This window comes from Lissotriton helveticus, chromosome 1_1, assembly GCF_964261635.1.
Source record: "Lissotriton helveticus chromosome 1_1, aLisHel1.1, whole genome shotgun sequence".
Taxonomy (NCBI): domain Eukaryota; kingdom Metazoa; phylum Chordata; class Amphibia; order Caudata; family Salamandridae; genus Lissotriton; species Lissotriton helveticus.
The window spans coordinates 380268850-380286107 of NC_136057.1; the positions used below are offsets into that span (position 1 = coordinate 380268850).

A 17258-nucleotide genomic window follows, 5' to 3' on the forward strand; every position below is an offset into this window, starting at 1 on the left:
CGTGGTGCAAGGGTGACTGCGTTGGTGCACGGCTGAAAAATGTGAACCAGCATTGGATGTAAGGACAGGAATGCACTGTATCTTCTAAATACAGTGTATTTTGTTCTTAGTAATTGGCATATGGCAGTGCAGCAAGAAGCCTTCCATATGTTATTGCCCTTCGCACTATTGGGCAGATGTACACACTTTTCGCTTAGCGATTTCCAAATAGCAATTCCAGCTGAATCGCTATTAGGACATTTCTAATGATAATGTATGAAAGATTCACATTCGCTATTTTGCGCATTGGTATTAGGAAATCACAAATAGAGAAATTCACCTTTTGGGAACAGACTGATTACATCACTATCAGGATGTTCAAATGCATGCCTCTCCCAGTGTTATGTAACACAGAGGAAGTGAGTGTTGTTGGAGGAGTACACCCATGCACCCATATGGGAATGTTTGGCTGCCAACAACCACAAATAAGTCAAGGGGGAGGCAGACAAACACCTTGCAGTTCATAAGTTTTTGGAGAAGGAGTTGAACGTCCTCACCGAGAAGTGTTTTGGCCATAATGAGGAGCTGTTTGGTTAGAGCTCTTTCATGGTGCCAGAAGCGCAAAAAACATGAAATCTGGAATGAAATGTTGGAGAAAATCAGTTCTTTAGAGTGATGCAATGTACCATCCGAGAAATGAGAAAAAGATGGTACAACTTAAGCATACGAAAGAGAAGGTAGCAAGTCGCTTGGCAGTAATACGTGGTATAAGCGGAGAACCGTCTCAGCAGCCACCTGCAACACCCATGGAAACCATAATTGAGGCATTAATTTAACCAGAGAGTGTTGTTGGGGTATCCAACATAGATACCACTGATCCACCATCGAGATTGGAAGGTAAGATTCCATATATTTTCATTATATCACAATAGTATAAGAAATACAAGTTACTCCAAGTCAATGGTTTTTTGAACTTTCAAATGGTTTATGGAAGTTGTAGTAACAATAAACATAAATGTATCATATGTAGAGAAATACATGTAAAATAGTATTGATGGAGCAAGGATTCGCACGTAAAGCGACTTGCTTGTATTCAAGAACCTCGAATAACCTTAATGAACTAAATCAATCTGTTTGTCTCACTTATTTCCCCTTTATTCTGACATTCGGGGTGTCCCAGTGAAGCTTGCATATTTGTTTACTAACCGTAAATACGCTTGCCTCTAAAAATGGCCGCTGCTTAGCGGGAATTTCTTCTGCGCATGCATTGGTCACACTCACGTGACGTGACGTACTTGCAGTTCTGGTGGGAAATCTTTGCGCTTGCGCACTACTTTAAAATGGCCGTTTTGTGTTCTCACATGCCGATGCTTGCCCTGCAGCTTTTTGCATTGCTGTTCGTTTTGCATTAATCTTAATGCTATAGTTAGTATAAAGTAAGGGGAGTCATATAGGGATTCATGGTATACAGTGTATTCATTTATTTCTGTGTTCTAAATTGTTTTCCTTTACTTTTCATGTGCCGAATCTTTTGGGCCTGGGAGGGATTCAAAACTCCATCTTGAAGTCCCTACTGCGCATGTCATTCCGGCAGAGGGAAGAAAACCTTGTACCAGTGGAACCCAGCCAGCTGGCAGCCACAGTCAAGATGCTCATGAGAACCGACCTGTGACCCAGCAGGACGGAGCTGAACTGTACTACATTTGAAACAATTGTATAAAATTATTGTATGCTTCATTGTTATGTGTAAAACATGTCATGGGAACCCGAAATTCAGTGGGCGGGTATGAAAGATTCAAATTGGGGCTTGTAAAAGTAAAGTCCTGGTTGGTGTGTTGACCTGTCCTACTTATGGACCAATCGAAATTGAGGATTCTTACACTTGCAACAATTGGGGGTGGTACACTGACCCGAAAACAGTATAACTAGCCTAGGTTTAGCTAGAGAAATTGTCCGACTTGTCCGAATAGCTGACCTGTCACTGACCCAACGCACTCAATAGGTGACTGATACAGAGAGCTGCGGAGCACTCTGTCCTAAATTTCCAGAGACCATGGGGGGTTTTGGGAAACCTTAAGTGCTGGCGGAGCACTTTTGCTGGGAAATTCGATAACCCAATCGGGGTTCTGACTGATAGCTGCAGTGAGGGTGGAGCGCAGGCGTTGCTTCCAAACTGCGGGTGCTGGTCTTACCTTGGTGGTCCCGTCCTGATCCTAAACTGGTCTTCCTGTCCTGTCCTGGGGTGTCCATTCTGCACCTGCTGGCCTACTGGCGACTGTTTTTCCTTGGGTTTCTCCTGTCCTTAACTGACCCGTGGCCAGGGTTGGTCTCCACACCGTTCTAGGTAAATATAAATCTGAGGGAACCCATTCATTTTTGCATTCTCTATTTTCTTGTTTTGAATAAAATCGTACTTGCTTTTTATTCCTTTTCTTACCTTCCTTTGCTGACAAATGATAAAGTCTTACATTATAGTTGTTATACTAGCTTGTTCCAATTTTTCCCCTCCTATAAGTACTGTTCTACATACTGTTCATAAAGTATAGATGTTCCTTTTCTTCACCCATCCTTTAGTCGATTCCAAGTGATTACACCGTCTTATTAGTATGGTCTATTTTTAGCTTCCCTATAGTTACATGGTATCTCAGAACAAACTAAAGCTCTTTTCCCTACCCATTGTTCCAGGAGTAATTCAAACTGTGACATTCTAGTATGTTCCTTATTTTTCCCGTCCTTTAGTTACTCCATGATAAGTCTAAATTTCTGAAACTGCTTACTAGCATGTTCCCTGTTCTTACCTTCCTTTAGACTTATAAATGGTTGGTCTTATATACTTTCTATTTGGATACGTGCTCTTTATAATTTTAGTCATTGATAGTTTACTTGCTGTGAACCTTATGCTTTCTGAAACTGACGAATTCTAGATAAAGGTTTTAAAACTTCCAGAGTCTGTGGTTATTACATGAGTGCAAAGAATATAAATGGTACTGGTATTTTTGTGTCTGCCTTTCTTTCACAGCTAGCTCCCTGATCCATTGTGATCATAGGTACCCGTAACAGTGGATTGGTAAGTCGGGTACAGTGGAAATAAATAGGAAGGAACAGGGTTACTGGTAGTACAGTGTAAGGTTACCTGATTAATGAATATGGTAAATTGAATTTATGGGCCCAATGCGTATATGGTAAAATTATAAGTCGGGTGACCTGCGCGCTCTATCAGTATGATCTCAAAAAGATTGTCATTAAACCTAGGCAATAATGATTTAATGACAGAAGTGAATTTAGAGTTACATTCAATGTTTAATTTTCATGTAATAAACAGTATATAATAGTACACTATATATTTTTCGCAGATGTATCACAACTGATAGAGCTGACACAGAGCAAGATGCCCTGATGAAAGTCCTTGCGAAATTGACCAATCCACACACATACTTGCCGCATAGAAAGACTAATTAACACCCAGAGGAAGAACTGTAGTTTCACCACTCCCTGATTTCCCTAAGGAGATGAACCAGTCTCAGGCAGGGAAAGAACAGCAACACCTTCGAGCTACAGACAAATGCGTTTCTGGTTTTTGCAAGGATGTCACAACTTCTCGTAATACTGGTCTCCTTGCCACGAAAAATGCTTCAGAGACATTTCAATTGTCTGTTCAGTGGCTGCAGACTAAAAATATTAAAAAGTAAATCGCCAACTTAGGTGTATCACTCGCACAATGTCACAATTACTCAATGTGAGAAGAGAGTTTTAGGAAAACAGTTGCTAATGGTCAGATCATGATGAATAACAACTTTAAGAGACTCACGAAACCTATATATTTGTTACAACAATGCAACAGAACCACTCAACACAAGGCAGAGGTATCATCAGCGCATAGTAAAGTTTGATACATGAAGCTGATTCATCAACTGGCTTCTAGCAGTATATATAGGTGCACTGTCATCATTCAGACTCAGATGGGCCACTGTTGTAGTGATGTAGCCTGTGGCTTTGTGCAGTTACAACTACCTTAGAAAACATTCAAATGAGTGGAATATCAGTGCTTGCAGAAGCAGGCTTAGGGGATAGTGAATAGGAATCAAGTTTAAGTAGACTCTTTGTGCCTGATTTATCTAACCTCAGGAGCACACACCAACATACATCTAGTACAGACGTAGGGGGTACTCCGCAGGCAGGACTTACCTTTTACCATGTTTGCTTAATGAAAGAATACTATTGTGAAAAAAGCTGTTCATGATGTAAATTTTTTGATCCACAACTATATCATTTGTCTCCAAGAGACGTGGTGTACCAAATCTATTTATGTAGAAGGATTCACAGCATACTGGCTCCAGGCTGTGCATTCTCCAGCAGGTAGAGCCAAAGGGGAACTCTTGAACCTTAGTTCAAATAAGCTATCTGTTTTTAAGGTTAAACAAACTATTACTGTAGGAACACACTCTCCAATTTTATGGTTATATTGCAAAGATGGTAGGGATATGGTCTTGGTTAACTACTACAATAATGTGTTTGATTCAACCCGTAGCAATGTTGTATCCAAATTGGACAATGAGCTCGACAAACTGTTAAGCCTCACTAGGACATCGATTGTTATAATTTGGGTAGGAGATTTTAACATTCAACCCTGCCCACTGTCGATGACTAAGGTCTGTGGGAACACCCATGGTGAGGAGGATGAAAGTATGCATTTTATACATAATGATTATGGAGGTGCTCTTAATTTATTGATGGCCAAATATGATCTAGAATTATTACAATGTGCATGGTATAACAATGGTGCTTCAATTCCCACATTTACTGGTAGAAATGCGGCCTCTATGATTGATCATATGCTTATTACATCTAACTGCAGTTATTTGTGTTCTGCTCCATGGATTATTGAGCAGGCATCACGCGACCATAATAGTATCTCCATATCAACACTATGCTGGGGTTCAAAAACGACAGTAATACATGACATGTTAACTGGTATTACTCCCATTAGGCCTAATGGGACACGCATTAAATGGGCTGGCGTAGACTCCGCAAAAGTCTTAAAAGAAATTGTCACTAAATGTGAGTCTGAGATCTGTTATTGCCTTAATGAGGATGTTAATCCCCCTTTTCTTAGTCAACTTTCACAAAATAAATGTCATAATTGAGGGGATATTGACTGCACCTTTTAGGGGAAATGGCATACCAAAATAGAGGTTGGTTTGATCATAACTGTACCCAGGCCCTAAATCAACTTAAACAAGCCCCGGGTAATAGACCTAGAAATGTCAAGACCATTAAAAACTTACGCCATAACAATAAATTGGTTCTTAAGGCAATAAGAAATAAGCTAGAGGGACGCACCATCCGAAGGTCTCCGGAGAGACAGGCCACAGCTTGGGGGCACTCACCATCGCCGTGAGGGCAACGGCCATCGCAGCAGGAGCCTTCATTCCAGCCGTGAGGGGAACGACTCTCGGCGCTCACGCTGGACCGGGAACTACATCCCCCAGAGTCCTCTGCTTTGTCGCATGGTTGACGCGGCAAAGCATGCATGGAGGCGCGATTTAAGCAGCACCAGACCCCCTCACCGCGGGACGCACCATCCGAAGGTCTCTGGAGAGACAGACCACAGCTTGGGGGCACTCACCATCACCGTGAGGGCAACGGCCATCACAACAGGAGACTTCATTCCAGCCGTGAGGGGAACGGCTCTCGGGGCTCACGCAGGACCGGAAACTACATCCCCCAGAGTCCTCTGCTTCATCGCGTGGTTGACGCGGCAGAGCGCGCTTGGAGGCGCGTTTTAAACAGTGCCAGACCCTCACACGAGGGGACGCGCCCGGGTGAAGCCCAGGCCATGGGCGGGCCCGTCTGTGCCCATCCGGGACCGCTCGAGGCCGGGCTGAGCCACCCCCCTTCGATTTCATCACATTGCAAACAGCTGGACCCTGTAGTGGTAAGTGGGATACCTTTTAAATATTTATTGAACGTTTGGGACAAACAGCATTATGGTGAAACGGGACACAAGCACTATAGCACGTAATACTACGTCCATAGACACTATGCTGGAGAGGGACATGGATTTAGTTAGCTCTGAAATCGAACTGACCGAAAGACGTCAGTCCCTAGGCCCTATAAAATCCCACCTTCCAGTACAAACTGAGATTAGCGATGCACAAACAATGGTAGTCGGTGAGGATGATCCTGTGCACATTCTTTATCTGGAGAGAACATATTGAACGTGGGAGGGCCTGGTCATTCAGGAGTAATAGCAGATCCAGATCTTGTACCTATTAAGCAGCCCGAATGATGCACTAGTTCTGGCTACTCCGGCCATATCCCCTAACCCAGAAGTAGGCGGGGCGAAAAGGAAAAGGAAGGCAGTGAAGCCAGTCTACTCCAAATGGAAACAACCACCACGCCAGAACTCAACATTAAACAACTGGGTTAAGGGCTCAAAAGCCACAGTAGATCCAATCCTCAGTAATGATGCAACCAACCTAGTTTCAATGGACATTTCAAGTAACTCTGCACATACTCAGACGGAATCTATACAGACTGCCTTTTCTAATTTCACACTTGAGGACACTGCTATGGACATTATTATTGATACACTGTATGATCGTGTTAAGGGGCTTGTAGATGAAAGTTTTGTAAGGCTATGGAAGCGTTTAGATCGCTTAGAATCTTTAATTACCAAGGTTAAGCCACCTTGTATGGAACCCAAACAATCATCACAAGAGGCAAGTTGCCAGGAAAATGTAGCCCTGAGCGGGCAACTAGCGCCTCAAACTGCAAAACTGCCACCTAATAGTAAAACTAAAAACTCTACAGTCCCAAAAGTCGTAGTGGATCTGCCAATACCCAATATATAACCCCCAGTAACGTCCACGCTGGTCCGGTAGTTTGCACGAGTATAGCCGACACTTGTACCAGTGGGGACATGGAGCCTAATAAGGATGTTCTAAATTTACCCCCTGCCTCTTGTCCGTATGTTTTGATACTTGCAGGGGTACCCCCATTAAAGGAAAATAAATCAGAATCCTGGGACCAATTACGGAACAAATGTATGGATTGGCTGGCGAAATATAAATGATATAGGAGATCTGATATAGAGAAAATCATATGGCACGAAGAGTGGGATGGGGAGCCTGCAGAAAAAATCGTAAGGGGCGATTCCATTGTCATCAATTTTCCTCGCCCAGGCACTGTTAGATCTATATTGAATACTAGAGAGATTAATTGCCCCTTACCCACAAATATTTGTGTATTACCTCTTGGTTTCTTTTATAGACCTCCGCTTACACAATGCCCATTCATTAGCCCACCCTTCCAGCTGACAAACAGGTTCTCTGCCATTTCCGATCTAGATACCCTTGATTGACCCTTACCCCAATCTCAACCAACTGACCTCGCTTTTATTGCTCCCATGGAGATTGTCATAACTAACACTGACAATGGGGTGGAAAGTGTCATTTTGGATGATCGTTCTGACCCATACTTATTACGGGTGCTGAGCTGTAATGTGGCCGGTTTGGCCTCTAAATTAACTATTGAAGAATGGGTTAACATGATCAATCAATTTGATAGTCTTATGTCCAGGAGACCTGGGCAACTAAAGAGTTATACCTCGAAGGAGTTTTTTTTTTTCACAACAGATTTTTATTGAGTGAATTAGTCAAAGCAATCAATGTGGCACCCCACAGTCAGGAGAAACCACCAGGCAGTTTGATACATTGTACATCACAGGATCCAAGTCCAATCAAGAACATTGGTAAAATATGAACAATAGAAACTCCCCCCCCCCCACCCCTACCCCCCGAACTCCCACCACCCATGTCCCCGTCCCTCCCGGTTATCCCTCCCTAGCCCTGTGCACGTGTGTAGAAGCAGCAACGTTGTTTGATCATGGTGTGGTAGATATGGCATATGTCACAGGCCCATTGGAAGGTGCATGCCTAGAGCTCTTCCTCAGGTTCCACAGGGGGATCCAGTGTCAACTCCCTATAGTCAGCCCACCTCTTCCATATCTTGAAGTGCTTGCGGGGGCACCCTCGTGCTTCGAATATTGGTCGCTCCAGACCAATACAAAAATCCAATCCTGCTTTCCATGAACACAGAGGAGGGGCCCTCTCGTCCTTCCAAGCACGTGCCAGATCCCTCTTGGCCAGTACAAGCCCCAATAGCAATAAGTGGCGTTTATATACATTCCCCCCAACCCCTTCAAGGATGTGAAGTAGTCCCAGACGATGAGTGCGTGGAAGCTCCCAATTCAGTACTTCAGACAGGCAGTTCCACACGCCCCTCCAGAAACCAGCTATTCTTGGACACACCCATACATGGAGCAGTGAACCCACTTCCGCCCTACAACGCAAGCATTCCGGCGACTCAATCAGTCCAGCCTTCCACAGTCGCTCACGGGTGTAGTAAGCCCTGTGGAGAATTTTGAATTGGATAAACCTGAGCCGTATTACGATGGCAGTCCCTCGCGGGGACTCCAGGGCCTCCCGCCAATCGTCTTCATCCATGGGGCCAATGTCAGCTTCCCAGGCCGTCCGCAAGGGAAGAAGGGTAGAAGAGCAGTGAGTGACCATCATTTGGTATATACGGGATACCTTTTTATCTCCGAGGTCGCCCATGAACACCTTCGCCTCAATTGGGCTAAATTCCGGAAGTGAGTCCAGATTGACAATGCTGGGTGTCAGCGCATGTCTAAGCTGTAGATAGCGAAAGAACTGGGACTGGGGCATGTGTAACTCTGCACTGAGTTCCTGGAACGATTTGAGTGTAACTCCGGACATCACATGTCCCAGCAACGAGATCCCAATCGCGTCCCAGCCATCAAATCCCGACAGTGATGCAAGTTCAGGTAGTCGACCGTTATGCCACAGCGGTGTTTCTGCAGTTAGTCTATCCCACCAGCCCATACGTCGCAAAGCCTGTCGCCATACAACAAAGACAGTGTTCGTAACTCTAGGCAACTTCCGCCGCAGCCGGGCAGAGTAGAGGTATATGAAAAGAGGGTCCCCGCAAGGAGACCGTGTTGTGTACAACACACACTGATACAATTTATAATCAAATTGAACTCAAACAAGGAACATCAATCAAAAGTACTTATGGAAGGTATTGTCCTTTATTTGACACTACCAGATTGTCATTATGATAGAAACAATCATATTTACATTTAATAATGAGCCCCAGTTGGGTAGGAAAAGGAAAGGGGAGGGTGTGCTCAGGGCGGTGCTCCGGGATGTCCTCCCATATTGTGAACAGTTTCTCAGCCAGGGCCCACTGTAGAGAGGGGGGGCATATACACTCCCAAAGACCACGGGCTCTGTACCCACCATACCATTGACAAAGAGATAGCGACCCTGCGGGTCCACCCACTGCTTCTCATGTACGTAGGCCACCCTACGATGAATTAATATGGCCACCCCTCTGGATCCCCTGGAAAAGCCAGCGTGGAAAACCTGGTGATAACCAAACCGCTGCAGACTGAGCACCCTTGACCCCAACATATTGGTTTCCTGGAGCAAGAGCACATCAGCAGCTGCTCTCTTTCCCCAGCGCAAGACTGCCCCACGTTTTACCTTGTCCAGCATCCCCCTAACATTCCATGTAATCACTCGTAGAGACTCCTCTGGGAGTCTATGTAATACATTAGCCATAATCAAGTGGGACCCACCAAGGAGGCCCTCTGCGCCAACACCACCCACCGCGCATCAACATCAGCATCTTTGAAGATAACACGTGCATTCCCCCCCACCCGCCCCAAGACCCGAACACCACCAGAAAGGCAACATCTGTTTTCTCCCACAACCCCCAAACCCCCCTCTTCAACTGTCCCCTCTCCTACCGCCCACACCCCACCTCCCCCCCCCTATACCTCACGAAACTATGAAGTATCTGTCGCGGCATGGGCAATCCCAGGCCCAAAACGGAGGGCCTAAGACCAACCATGCCAATGGATCCCAACTCCCCGAAACCCAGTTGTCACAACCCCCCTCCCCAACAACTCCCACTGAAGCAGGAGAGTGACTGCCCCCAATCGGTCGTCCCCGAGCCACACTCCACACCCCTCCTCAAGTTCAATAACTCAGTCTCGTAATGACGCTGAGGCATCCACAAAGCATCCAGTTCGCCGGGCCTCAGCCGCCCCTTCTCCAACCACCGGGAACCACACCACTAAACAGGGAGCACAGAGTACCTGAGACCATCAGTGTTGCTTCCCAGAGTGGTCCGAGTCTTCTGTTCTGCCGCTATCTTGTGTACCGGAGACGGAGGCCGACCGCTTCCGTGATTTGGACCTCCGGTGTCTCCTACTCTTGGTCGGTCGATCTCCTCGTTCCTGCGAGGACCCCCTCGAAGAGCCCGGGTTCAGGCCCGGCTGGGCATGCGGCCTGAGTGCCACTGTTTCGTCAGTCCACTTAAAAAGTTCCTCCGGAGAGTCAAAAAACAGCGTTTTGGACTGGAAAATCACCCTCAGACGAGCCGGGTACAGCAGAGAGTATTGGAGATTCAAGCCTCGCAACTTCGACTTTGCATTCATGAAGGATTGGCGCTGTTGTTGCACGAGCTTAGTATAGTCCGGAAAAATCATGATCTTTCGGTTCTCATACAGGATAGCATCCCTGGTTCTTGCTTCCTTCAAAATGACATCTTGGTCGTGATAATTCAACAGTCTTGCTATCACTGCCCTGGGCCGCTCACCCTCCGGCGGCCTCTGGGTCAAGGCACGATGTGCGCGTTCAACGACGAAGCAGTTGGACAGAGCCCCTGGGGGCAGCCAGCTCAGCAGCCATTGAGCAAAAAGCTGTTCCATGTTACCCTTCTCACATCGTTCCGGAAAACCGATGAACCGGAGGTTGTTACGACGTGCACGTCCCTCCTCTTCCTCAGCCCTAAGTGCCAGATTCTTTTGCACAGATTCAACCACCGCCATTCTTTTCTTCAGGGAGCCCACGTCGTCCTCCACCACCGAGATTCTGGATTCTGCTTCCGTAATCCGCGCTACAGCATTCCGTAGGTCCTGGCGTATCAGGGTAACATCCGCACCCACCGCGCCTATTTTTGCATCTAGCATATCCCTGGATTGGGTGATGGCTGCCATAAGTGCTGTGTTGTCCGCCCCCCCCCCTTGGGGGGTTTTGTTGTTGTCCTCCTCCCGAGGGTCCGGGGCCCCCATTGGGTCCTGTAAATTTATCAATGGTCGGCTGCTTGGTTAGGCCACCACCTCCTCCCCTGGTCATGATTGCAGACCACCTGTGGGCCACCGATAGTCAATATAATTGCGGCAGTACAGGATCCCCTATTCCGTCCATCCAGCCCAATGGGGACTCACTCAGCCGTTCTCCTCTCACCACTGGGACCGGACCCCCGTACCTCTGATCCGGTGCCGCCGCTCGGGTAGGTCAAGGCAGGCCTCAGGATCCACTCCCTCGCCGGCGGCGGCCCGTACGTCCCTTATTGCACTGGCTGGGCCGTGTCTCACCTCCTTGGGCTGCAGGTTCGGCTGCCACTCCTGTAGGTGTCCGGGGGCCCAGGTGAGGGTACTCGCAGTTCGCCGTCTGTGACGGGGCCCACAAACTGCCGTCCCACTATGTTCCAGTCCGCCCTTTGTGAAGGATCAGCAGGGAGGCCTCTCGCCGATCGCAGCGCTGTGGCTCTGTCCAACCCCGGATGTGGCCACAGCCCGCAGCGAGCCCTGGGCGGGAATCGTGAAACTCGAGGCCCCGGCTGCGCCGGATCTACTAGGACGCTGTGTCCAGCCAGGCGGGCCCACGGCCTCCCGGACTTCCAAGCCTTTAGCCGGGCTCCCGGGTGACAGTGTTGGCTGTCCCTTGTCCCGCGGGGCCGCCCAGGTGCCGGATAATCGGCAGGTCAGCCGAGCCACGCAGGCACCCCCGACCGGGAGGCGCCAAAATCGAGGCCCCTGCTTCCCCGGCGTGCGCTAGGCCGCATTCCTCTCTCCGTCTCCCAGCCGCGTCCAATGAGTCCGGAGCTCCGCGGACCACACCGGAGGGACCCAGGCACCCTCAGCAAGAGTCGCCTCACTCGGGGTGTGGTGCAGAGGCTCGGGGACCAGGATAATTAACCGGATGAATCACGGGCAAGCGGGAGCTCTAGTAAGCTGCGACCGCCATTGCCGCTCGCGAAGCCACGCCCCGAGTGTTTTAATATTATATCTCCTCATCCTAAGCTTGGCAGACCTTCGGGTGGTTTATTGATTTGGGTCAGTATTATTTCAGGCGGTAGAGTCAAATCAATCCCCACCAATAATGCTAACTTTCAAGTACTGGTCTACACACCGGGTATCTCTATTTGTTTTATTAATTTTTATAATAATGATTTTTTAACTTCACCTAATGTTAATTTTGTTAATCTTTTTGATTTTATTTCGGGCATGGATAACTTGCTCGAAAAATATAACACGGGAGGGATATGTCTGGGTGGGGACTTTAATGCAAAAATACTAGGGGAAACATTGAGAGTCCCACCAAACATACCTCAGGCAATCCTTTCAAGAGGATATGAATTAATATCCCATTTATCAAATAGTAGTTTTTTTTTAAAATGTCATGGATATCGCAGCTGTAAATAACGAAGATAACCTAATACCTACTTATAGAGGTTCCGGACGAGCGTCAACTATAGATTATGTTTTTATATCTGCTCAGTTGGAAGATCATTTAGTTTCAGCAGAGGTCAGGGCATCAACTTTTTGGGACCACAATCCTATCCTAGTTTCTTTTAGGGTAGCCCCTAGACCCAAAATTAGAAAGGAGCCAGGGTCTGGTAATTTAGGTATTTCTACTGGCAATCTAAGAGTTAAATGGAAGGGTATGGACTGTACGAAGGTGTTTCAACAGATGGCAAAAACGTATTCATCACTGTGTGAGATTTGTCTGACATTCGCAGATTGTAACCCAGCGGCAGTATCTGCTTTCACCTTATTATGTACAGCCATCAAAGATTTAGGGGGTCATTATGATGGCGGATTTTCCGCATACTCCGGGCCAGCGGAAGCCACCGCCGGTCCGGAGTATGCGGGAAATCCGCCGAGGAGGACTGAAAGACCCACCGCCAAATCAGGATGGCTGGTGGGTCTCACAATGTGTCCGCCGCTTTTCCGCCGCGGTCGGAAGGCGACCACGGCGGAAAAGCACTAACATGGCTGGCGATGTCTATCAGACACCGCCAGCCATATTAGGATGTAGGGAAAGTAATGCTTTTCCGCGGCGGCTTTTCCGCCGTGGAAAAGCATACGACAATCACTTTGGGGTCCCGTTGCGGGCCCCCTGGGTGAAGGTTGCGTGGGGGTGCACATGGGGGGTACCTATGGTACCCCCCTGCCTTTGCGTGCACGAAGCGGCAGGCACCGCACGGTGCCTGCCGCTTTGTGCATGCAAATGCACAGCTTTCGTTTTTTACATTGCGGCGGGTGCTGCTTCAAGCAGCACCAGCCGCAATGTAAAACATACAGGATGTGACCGCCAGGGTGGCGGTCACATCCTAATTGCCATGGAGGGACCGCCGCTGCCCATGCGGACGGTCCCTCCTACTCAGGGGTGCCGCCATCCTAATCGACCCCTTAATCTCTAGACCCATAGCCACACCTAAATCTGACCCTAGGTGGTTTGATAGTATCTGTTCTATGGCGAACAGGGAACTTAGAGCTGCCCTGTTAGTTTTCCTCAGAGACCCTGATCTTATCAGAGTACTAAGACTTACTTATAAGAGAACAGTGAAGCACAGGCGAGATGTGGTTTTAAAAGAGCATTAGAGTAACCTGGCCTGCGCTGCCAAGCTTAACAATACAAACGGTTTCTGGTCAGCCACTAAATCATTAAGAGCATTTGGCACTGTATCTACCCCGTTAAGCTGTAATATGACAAGCAAAGCGTGGGTAGCTCATTTTTCAAAAATATATCCCTCATCATTTCAATATGAAGACATCCTTGAAAATCATAATCCTGTCCAAATTCCAATATCTCTGACAGAAATTGAGGAAGCAATAGACCAGAGCTTGGGAAATAAAGCCCTGGACCCGGATGGGCTTCCAATAGACCTTATAAAATCTAGGCCAGAATTTTGGGTCCTTTTGTTACTTAATGTCTTTAATAATTTAACAACAACAAAGATTCCAAACACCTGATCCACATCGGTAATAGTCCCCATTTTCAAAAAGGGAGATAGATCTAAACCAAGTTGTTATAGACCTATCTCCCTGATAGGCAACACTCTTAAGATACTGGGGAGAGTTTTATTTAACAAGATTAGAACATGGGCAGAGGATGCAAACATATTAAATAAATGCCAGTTGGGTTTCCGAAGTCATTTTGGAATGGTGGAACAGAGTCTGAATCTCAACTTAATTATAGGGAAATATACCATCGCCCGACACAGTCCCCTTTACCCGGCATTTATGGACCTTACATCCGCTTTCGATTTTGTTAATCGATCCAGGCTCTGGCAATGCCTCTTAGATTATGGGCTGGACAAAGATATGGTGTACTTCCTAGCATATTTGCATAGGGACCTCATGGCTCGGTGAGAATAAGCAAGGAGGGGACAGTTTCAGGGGACATAGTAGTAGGTAGAGGCATTAGAGAAGGGTGCATCCTTGCCCCACTTTTATTTATTTGATATATTAATGAGTTACATAATGTATTATCCAACCAAACAACAGACGTCCCAATAATCAATGGTAATAAACTACCCTCCCTACTATACGCGTATGACGCTGTTTTAATGGGGCACACACCCAATGCCCTACGAATTCTAGTCAGGGGCATTGTAGCTTTTATGAATAGTTTGAACCTTTGTACAAATTTAAGAAATCTTTTTTAATGTGTCGTGGCCCTAAAACATGTTCCTTTAATACCATTACTTTGGGCACAGATTCTTTGTTATGCACCCGCACTTTCCCATATCTAGGCTTACAATTCTCAGATAATGGGTCCTGGAGACCGCATCTGGCATATGGACAAACTAAATTTTTAAAAGCAATAAACTCAGTTATAAGCCTCCCCCAACCAAGAAGAATAGAGGTAGTACTGTCCTTACTTAAAATCCATAGGACACAATGTGTACCAGTTATGACTTACGGGACTGAAATCTGGGGCTATATAAACCTGAAAAGTGTCCAGGCTGAAGAAAATACATTTTGTAGGAGAATTTTAGGTTTACCGATTCCATCATCTACTTTCACTTGTCATAATGAGCTAAGATTACCCTATTTGGAGGACTATATCAGATCCCGCCCACAATCCAGCAGCCACATTAACAAGGGAAATTTTGGCTGATTGCCTAAATTGTGACAGGGGTGGTGATATACTGTGGATTGCGGAAGTACGGGCAAATTTGACAGCTGTTAACCTTAGCCACATTTTTTATAATCCCGATCAATTAGATAGCATTGATGGAAAGTCTGCTTGCAAAATATTATATAAACATTATGGGGACATAAGATATAGGCAGGAGTCTATTAAAGTATCCGTGGGACAATACATAACAATGGCAGAAGAAGAAGGACCTCCATCCTGTCTACCTGCCAGTTATCTGTTAAAAGATATTACTCGCTGGGAGCGAAGCCTTCTTTTCCGCCTTCGGGTACAATAAAATATTTGTTGTGTTTCCCCTTAGGATATCAACCTACTATTGATGATCTGGCTTGCCCACGAGGCAATATAGGAAAACAGTCCATGCTGCATTTTTTGTTTTTCTGCACCTTTTATCAAAAATATAGTATGCAGTTATTGAAACCGTTTCTTAGGTCAAAGGGGATAACAGATTTTAAGGTCGCCTATAAAATAATTCTGCAGGTTAAAAATGTTGATTTAAAATACTGAGTATGTACCTTTTTGAAAACGGCTATCCGTTCACGCTCTTCCATGAATCCTTGAATGTTGGACTAGGTCGTATTTTATATATATCTCTGGATTGTATTTTTAAATAGGGGAATATGTAATACAATTATTATGAGGGCGCATAGAATACTTTATTTACAATTTTTCCCTGTTTTTTGTACATTGGGACTTCTACATAATGCTGCTTTTTGTCATTTTAATGTTATTTATTAATTTGCCTACTCTTTACATATTTGCACATTGCACCTTGCACTTTAGCATTGAAGTTGCAATTGGCTCTGTGATCTTTAATTTGCACATTGCACTCTGGCACTTTAGTATTGAAGCTGCAACTGGCTATGTGACTTACTACTTTGTTTGCTCCCTGCATATTTGCACATTGTACCTTGGCACATTAGTACTGAAGCTGCAATTGGTCATGTGATTCACTAATTTGCCTGCCCCCTGCATATTTGCACATTGCACCCTGCACTTTAGTATTGAAGCTGTAATTGGTTATGCGTGATATCCTTGTAATTTTTTATTAATTAGCTGTAGAATTAAACTTGGTTGTAAAATTTTTATTGATGAAGGATTATGTAACTGACAATGAGAAATGCTTATACGATAAACTTGTAATATAATCCATGTGTAGTCACAATCTTCTATTAACGATGGATTATGTGAAATGTATGTACTTTTATGGATAATACATATCCGAATAAAGATCATGACTGATTGATTGATTGATTGAAATAAGCTACAAGAGCTAGCGTGAGATTAGTTAGCCATGGCAGCAGAAACAGTTAACAATAAGTTATTCTGGGAAACAGTCAACTCACCATTCTTAAAGAATGACTCATTCCCTGAACTAATCTCGCATATAAATTGTGATGCGTGGGTGGAACACTTTTCGAGAATTTTTAATCCATCTGATCGCTTTGTATTTAATTCGCAAAGCCTAATAGGAAGCAAGTGGCTGGTGTTGCCACTAGACATTACTATTGAGGAAGTCCAAGTTGGACTGACTGGTAGTAGGGGAGGTAAAGCACCAGGCCCAGACGGGTTTCCTATCAATATTTATATAAGCGAAATAGCTCTATGGAGCCCCATTTTAACCAGAGTTTTTAACTTAGCAGTAATGGAGTTCATACTGCCGTCATGGGGTCAATCTGTGATAATTCCTATTTTTAAAAAGGTATTAAAACTGAAGCAAAGAAATTATCATCCCATTTCACTTTTGGATTCAGTTAAAGTGATGAGCAGAATACTATTGGCAAGACTCGAGGAATGGGTTATGGAAAAAGAGATTCTCTCCCCAGTTCAATATGGCTTTAGAAAAGGGCTGTGAACCCAGGAACAATGTATTAACCTAGAACGCCTGATAGGTAAATATACACAGGCTAACGAGGGAAGATTATATCTGTGTTTTGCAGATCTTAGCAGTGCTTT

The 17258-nt window shown here is 45.6% G+C and overlaps 1 protein-coding gene across 2 annotated transcripts in view; it reads left to right on the forward strand.

Moving 5' to 3' along the window:
* LOC144769598 (sodium- and chloride-dependent GABA transporter 2-like) overlaps positions 1-17258 on the forward strand; it is a 762140-nt gene that overhangs the window by 545694 nt on the left and 199188 nt on the right. The gene's annotated exons all lie outside the window — the stretch shown is intronic.